This window comes from Trichechus manatus, unplaced genomic scaffold (assembly GCF_000243295.1).
Source record: "Trichechus manatus latirostris isolate Lorelei unplaced genomic scaffold, TriManLat1.0 scaffold00010, whole genome shotgun sequence".
Classification (NCBI taxonomy): domain Eukaryota; kingdom Metazoa; phylum Chordata; class Mammalia; order Sirenia; family Trichechidae; genus Trichechus; species Trichechus manatus.
Genome location: NW_004443946.1, coordinates 24,024,161 through 24,032,469, shown reverse-complemented (window position 1 = coordinate 24,032,469; position 8,309 = coordinate 24,024,161).

The following is an 8,309-nucleotide window of genomic DNA, read 5'->3' as shown; positions in this document are numbered from 1 at the left end:
GATCAGTCTGAAAAGACGAATTGGAGAAGTCATTTATCTGGAAACCTGGAGAGGCGTCAAGTCATGTAATCATATGGTTTTTCCTTTTGATTCTACTAATCAGGTGGATTACATTGATTGATTTACAGCTTTTTGAAGAATAATATGCTTACAACCAAATTCTCCCATTTTAAGTGCACAGTTTAATGACTTTTGGTACATAGGTAAATGCAGTCTTGCAACCACCACAGTGTCTGTAGGATTTGTAAAATGATATCCACTCTTTTCATTCCTGATATTGGTATTTATATTTTCCTTTTTTTGGAAATCCATCCTGGTAGGTGTTTACCATTTTTATTAATCATTCAAAGAACAAAATTTTGGTTTTATTCTCTTTATTGTTCATCTGTTTTCTAATTTCATTGGTTTGTGCTCTTTGTTATTTCTTAGTTTTTACTTACTTTGGGGTTAATTTACTATTTTTTCTGGTTTCTTATGTTAGAAATTTAGATTATTGATTTTTTTTGTAGCAGCTTTATTGATATATAATTTACATACCATACAATTCACACACTTAAAGTGTGTAATTCAATGAGTTTTCGTATATTCATGTTGTGCAACCATCATCAAATACGTTTTAGAATATTTTTATCACCTCCAAAAGAAATCCTGTACCTGTTAGCAGCTATTGCTTACTCTTCTCATCACTGCCTCAGCCTTTGACAACCACTAATCTATTCTGTTTCTGTAAATTTGCCTATTTCATTCTATTTTAATGTCCATGTAAGTGGAATCATACAATATGTGGCCTTTTGTGACTGGCTTATTTCATTAGCATAATGTTTTTAAGGCCCATATATGTTGAAGAATGTATCAATACTTCATTCCTTTTTATTGCCAAATAATATTCTATTGTATGAATATACCACATTTTATTTATCCATTCATCAATTGATGGATAGATTACTGGTTTTAAGGTTTTTTCTTCCTTTCTAATATAAACATTTAAAGCTGTAAACTTCCCTCTGACATTCCTTAAACTACATCACACATATTTTGATATATGCTTTCATTATATTTCAGTTAAAAATGTTTTCTAATTTCTCTTCTGAAATGATTATAAATGTATTAATTAATTTCCAAATGTTTGGAACTTTTGTCTATATCCTTTGGATTGAATTTTCATTCTTGATCTATCTTCAAATTCACTGTTTCTTCAACTGCCTCCAAAATGTTAAGAGCATCCAGTGAAATTTTTGTTTCAGTTATTACACTTTTCAGCTCTAAAATTTTTATTTATTTTATAGTTTCTATTTCTCTGCTGTGATTTCCCCGTTGAATTTATTTTTTATGACCAAATTTTAACTTAAGTCCTTTTACATGTTTATAATGGTTCCTTTAAAGTCTTGTCTGTTTAATGCAACAACATCTAGATAATCTCGGAGTTCCTTTTCTTTCCCGAATATGAGTCATATTTTCCTGTTACTTTGCATGTCTGGTGATTTTTGACTGGATACCTGTCATTAAAAGGGACAATGTAGACTCAGGACTCTGTTATGTTCCTTTGAACAGTGATCTTTGTTAACTTAGCTGGATTTAAATTTCAAACCGCTTTCTTGCATTCAGCAGCAATTGAACTCTCTGCTCATTTCTTTCAGCTTCCAGCTGCTGTTTTGTTTGTGTTTTTAATCAGTCTAGAAATTGGGTGAATTTTTTAGATAGATTTTGGGTCTCACCCCTGCTGCGGTTTCTTTCCTTCCAGGATTTCCCTGTTACTTCTGGCTGATGTGCCAGCCTGAACTCTCTCCTGACAATTCAAGACAGCAGATGGGTAAGCGGGTTCAGATAAAAAGTTGCAAACTTGCAAATCTTATAAGCAACAGTTTCTGACTTTAAGGGTGGACTTCTCTCCACTTTATTTGCTTTTGATAGGTCTTCAAATTGTTTTTTTTTTTTTTTACACTTTGTACAGGTTTTATAGTTGTTGTTTATGAGGCAGATAGACCAACAAAGCACTGCCATTACTAGAAGTCAGAAAACCAAAACCCCATTGCCATCAAGTCAGTGCCAACTCATAGCAACCTAGTAGGACAGAATAGAACTGCCCCATAGGGTTTCCAAGGTTGTAATCTTTATGGAAGCAGAATGCCACATTTTTCTCCCTTGGAGTGGCTGGTGAGTTCGAACGGTCGACTTTTCAGTTAGCCGCCGAGCTCTTAACCACTGTGCCACCAGAAGCCATTTTCAAATAATATATATATGTATATACATACATATGTATTTACATTTTCTACTTTATTCTACTTAGCATTTATGTAGAGCTCATTATCACAGAATATAGGTGCTTTACAATATTATTACTTAGCATTTATGTGACATTTTTTGCTTCCAGTATATGCTACAAATTTTTATATTTGCAAAGTACTTCATGGTCATTTAAATTTAAAAATTATTTCACACCCTTTTTTAAAATTGTGATTTAGGTGAAAGTTTACAGAGCAAATTAGTTTCTCATTGAACAATTAATATGAAAATTGTTTTGTGACATTGGTTGTCAACCTGAGATGTGTCAACACTCTCCCCTTCTCCACCCCGGGTTCCCTGTTCCATTTGTCCAGTTTTCCTGTCCCTTCCTGCTTTCTTGTCTTTGCTTTTGGGCTCGTGTGCCCATTGAGTCTTGTATACATGATTGAACCACAAAGCACATTCCTCATGTGTGTTATTATTTGCCCTATAGACCTGTGTAATCTTTGGCTGAAGGGTGAACCTCGGGAGTACCTTCAGTACTGAGTTAAAAGGGTGTCTGGGGGCCATACCCTTGGGATCTCTCCAGTCTCTGTCAGACCAGCAAGTCTGGTCTTTTCTGTGTGTGTGAATTTGAATTTTGTTCTACATTTTTCTCCTGCTCTGTCCAGAACCCCCTGTTGTGATTCCTGTCAGAGCAGTCAGTGGTGGTAGCTGGGCACCGTCTAGTTGTTCTGGACTCCGTCTGGTGGAGGTTGTGGTAGTTGTGGTCCATTTGTTCTTTGAACTAATCTTTCCTTTATGTCTTTGGTTTTCTTCATTCTCCTGTTCTCCATCTGGGATGGGGCCGGTAGATATATCTTAGATGGCTGCTTGCAGGCTTTTAAGACAACTGATGCTACTCACCATAGTTGGATGTAGAACATTTTCTTTATGAACTGTTGTGCCAGTTGAACTAGATGTCCCCCAAGACCATGGTCCCCAGCCCTCAGCCCAGTAACTCAGTCCCTCAGGGAGTTTGGATGTGTCTGTCATGCTTCTGTGACTTTGCCTTGATCAAGTTGTGCTGACTTCCCCAGTATTGTGTACTGTCTTACCATTCACCAAAGTTACCGCTTATCTACCATCTAGTTAGTGTTTTCCCTTCCCATCCATCCCCTCCTCATAACCTTCAAAGATTGTTTCTTTCTGTGTGTAAACCTTTTCTTGAGTTTTTATAATAGTGATCTCATACAGTATTTGTCCTTTTGTGATTGACTTATTTCACTCAGCATGATGCCCTCTAGATTCATCCATGTTATGAGATGTTTTGCTGATACATCATTGTTCTTTAGCATTGCATAGTATTCCACTGTGGCTATGTACCATAGTTTGTTTATTCATTCATCTGTTGATGGGAACTTAGGTTCTTTCCATTTTTTGCTATTGTGAATAATGCTGCAGTGAACATGGGTGTGCATATGTCTATTTGTGTGACAGCTCTTGTTTCTCTAGGATGTATTCCTAGGAGTGGAATTGCTGGATTGTGTGGTATTTCTATTTTTAGCTTTTTAAGGAAGCACGATATTGTTTTCCAAAATGGTTGTACCATTTTGCTTTCCCACCAGCAGTGCATAAGAGTTCCAATCTCCCCACAAATAATATTTTTGAAAAGCACTACTCACAAAGATTTATTGGGAAGTGGCCTAGATATGGTCTAGCCTCAAAACGTAGTTTCAGAAAGAATCGAGATTTACTAAGAATATTATAAAAAACACAGAAATATAAATCTTTATTGGAAAATTACATTTATCTCTTTGAAGTACATATATTAGTTTTAAAAAAGAAAGAACACTAAAAAGGAATAAGCAGTTGAACTATAATAAAAAAAATTCAATATTTTTCATGGAAGACTTTGTTTAACATTGAAGAGATTGGTGCATTGCTGCATGTAATCAAAGTCTTAAATTTAAAAAATACTCTCCCAAATTGGGGTCATTGCTATGTTAGATGTCTTCTAGTTGGTCCCGCCCTACCCAAATTATCTCTAGCTATATTTCAATTGTCTCATATGCATATGAACGCTGGACAATGAAAAAGGAAGACAGAAGAATTGATGCATTGGAATTGTGGTGTTGATGAAGAAGATTGAATATATTGCGGGCTGCCAGAAGAATGACAAATCAGTCTTAGAAGAAATACAACCAGAATGCTCCTTAGAAGCAAGCATGGTGAGACTTCAGCTCACTTAATTTGGACATGTCATCAGGAAAGTCCAATCGCTGGAAGAGGACATCATGGTTGGTAAAGTGGAGGGGCGATAAAGGTGAGAGAGGCACTCAGTGAGAAAGACTGACCTAATGGCTGCAACAATGGACTCAAACATAGCAATGATTATGAAGATGATGCAGGACCAGGCAACATTTCTATTATACATAAGGTCACTATGAGTTGCAGCCAACTCTATGCCAAATAGCAACAACAACAACATAAGTGAAAAACAATAAACATCTCTGAGGCTGTAGCTAAAGCCGCTGCCGCAGACCTAATAAGGCTAATGGTGGCTGGGGCAGAAAGTGACCCCATAGACTCAAGGCCCAGCTGCTGGGAGGAGCAGTAGCACATCAAGTATTGGCCTGTTTGATGAACAGAGGTCGTGACTGACTTTATCCCTACAGAAAAACTCAGGTTCTCCCTTTGGCAAGAAAATTTTACAGAAAATATATCATACAGATGAAAAATTTTAGGTGCATAATCAAGTCTAGTCTTACAACTAGGTAACTGGCTAATGGATTAGCAAGAAGAGCCAGCTGGAAATTCCACTATTATCTTGATTCCTTTGGGTTAGACAGGGTCCTCTTCCAGTTGCCTCTTTGAAAAATAAAGTTCCTCCAGCATTTTGGAATGAATATATTTTTAAAATCTTGCCTCTAGAACTATGTTAGAGCAATATTAGACTGTTGAGTTCAAAGTACCCTAACTTTTACTCTAAAATAACTAAGCTAATGGTCCTAGTTTAGATTTTTTTTTAAAGCAAGTTCACATAACCCAGCGTATCATCAAGATTTAGAGGGTGCCAAAGAGAGAAAACCTGGCTTTCAAAAATAAACTGAAACCCTGACTGAGAGAAGGGATGAGAGTAAACTCTATGAAAATGTTATGAGGTGCAAACAAGAGTGAATTAGAAGGAAAAAAAAAAATCAGTGCCATTCTAAAGAGCCACAAACATTTAAAGTACAAAGCATCATGACGTTATTTTCCCTGCTCAGTATTTATTGCTTACATGTTTTAAACATTATAACCTTTATATATGCCCTATGGTAGCATTTTTCCATTGCTTACTCTATCTAAGGCTGATGGTTTTTCCTTAAGAAAAGAAGACTCAGGGAGAAGACATTGCTGACTGATGGCTGAAAGTTACAGGGAGGAAGAATTTGGCTCAACATAAGACAAAGAACTTTCTATAATTAGATCTGACCGACAGAGAAACAGGAGACCTTGGAGCTCCCCTTTGAATGTGAAGAGTGTTCCAACAGGAGCTCTTAGGCCATCTGTGTTAGGATGTGTTTTAGAAGAGATTCCTCTCCTGGGTGGGAGGGGGTCTCTGGGCTCCCTTCCAACTATAAGATCCTATAGTTGAACTGACTTAAAGCTTGCTGTACACTCAGATTTCAGATGAGCTTACTGGAGTTGAAGTACACTAGATTTGGACTTTGAAAACAATCACAATTAAAGCCACTTACTGGCAGATTTTATCATTTCCTGGCATATGGTTGGCTATTTTTGTCTGAACTATGGAAAAATTATTAAAAGTAGGATACTCGGGTGTCACTCTTGGTCCCACCACTAATAGCCAAGAGATGTGGGACAGGTGGACTTTATGAAGAGCCAGTTTTCACTTAAATATAGACTATTTGCTAGTTCCAGGGTTGCCTCATTCCAATACATTTTCCATGTTGCTGCTAGAATAATCTTCCTAAGTTGCAAATATGAGCATGTTACTTTGTTCCTCTTTTAGAAAATCATTCAATGGTTTTCTTTTATTTTGAAAATGAAATTCTCATTTCTAAGCATAGTACCCAAGGCCACACTGCTCATGTCTTCCAGATTCAGCTTCTACACATGACCTTTTACAAGAAGATGTCCCTGTTTACCAGTACAGTTTAGTCAGCGCTCTTTATAGCACCCTTCTCATCTCTGGCCATGACCCTAAGCATCCCAGAAAAAGTATCTTTGGTGGTCTTTCAGCTCTGTGAGGGAAAAATACGGATCCCTACCTCAGTCCACACGTCATAATAATTTCTAGGTGGATTGAAAAATACCCACTGCCGTCAGGTCTATTCAGACTCACAGTGACCCTACAGGACGGAATAGAACTGCCCGCATAGTTTCCAAGGATTGGCTGGTGGATTTGAACTGCCAAACTTTTGCTTAGCAGCCGAACTCTTAACCACTGTGCCACCAGGACTCCAGATCAAAAAACAGGACTATTAAAAATAATATTGAAGTAGGGAAGGTCTTTGAATACATCCCACAAAATACAGAGGCCATTTTAGAAAGACTGTTAAATAAAATTATATAAAAATTTTAAAATTCTGCACATTAAAAAACATTAACAAAATCTAAATACAAATGATAAACTGGGAAAATCTGCAACATGGTGGAGCAGTGGTTAAGCACTCAATTGCTAACCAAAAGGTCTGTGGTTTGAACCCACCAGCTGCTCTGCAGAAGAAAGATGTGGCAGTCTGCTTCTGTAAAGATTATAGCCTTGGAAACCAAACGGGGGAGTTATAGTCAGTGCTATAAGGTGGCTATGAATCAGAACTGAGTTATCTCATCTAGAGAGTCCCTACACAGTAATAACATACAAAAATGGACGAAGAATATAAATAATCTCATAAAATATAAGAGTTACCTACAGCTTTTAAACAAATGAAGAAACTAAACTTCATTAAGTAATAAGACAAGAAGTGTTGTGGATTAATATTAAGGACATCATACGTGAAGAAAGCAAACGTCTATTAAAGAGGAAAGAAAGAAAAGATCAAAATGGATGTCAGAAGAGACTCTGCAACTTGCTCTTGGACATAGAGTAGCTAAAGCAAATGGAAGAAATGGTGAAGTATAAGGGCTTAACAGAAGATGTAAAAGGTTAGCTTGAGAAGACAAAGTAAAGTATTATAATGAAGTGTAAAAGGATCTAGAGTTAGAAAACCAAAAGGGAAGAACATGCTCAGCATCACTCGAGTGAAAGAACTGAAGAAAAAATTCAAGCCTCAAGTCGCAATACTGAAGGATTCAATGGACAAAGTGTTGAGAGATGCAGGAAGCACCAAAAGAAGATGGAAAGTATACAGTCACTGTACCAAAAAGAATTTGTCGATGTTCAACCATTTCAGGAGGTAGCATATAATCAAGAAACGACAGTACTGAAGGAAGAAGTTCATTTATATTTTTATGGTTTTTGGATTAATGCTAGCCTCGTTGGGGTGAGATGGTATCTCACTGTAGTTTTGATTTGCGTTTCTCTAACGGCTAATGATCGTGAGCATTTCTTCATGTGTCTGTTAGCTGCCTGAATGTCTTCTTTGGCAAAGTGCTTGTTCATGTCATTTGCCCATTTTTTAATTGGGTTGTCTTTTTGTTGTTGAGGTTTTGCAGTATCTTGTAGATTTTAGAGATTAGACACTGATCAGATTTGTCGTAGCTAAAATTTTTTTCCCAGTCTGTAGGTTGTCTTTTTACTCTTTTGGTGAAGTCTTTTGATGAGTGTAAGTGTTTGATTTTTAGGAGCTCCCAGTTATCTAGTCTCTCTTCTGGTGCTTGTGCATTGTTAGTTATGGTTCATATTGTGTTTATGCCATGTATTAGGGCTCCTAGCATTGTCCCTATTTTTACTTCCATGATCTTTATCATTTTCGAATTTATATTTAAGTCTTTAATCCATTTTGAGTTTGTTTTTGTGCATGGTGTGAGGTATGGGTCTTGTTTCAGTTTTTTGCAGATGGATATCCAGTTCTGCCAGTACCATTTGTTAAAGAGACTGTCCTTTCCACAATTAATGGGCTTTGGGCCTTTGTCAAATATCAGCTGCTCATAGGTGG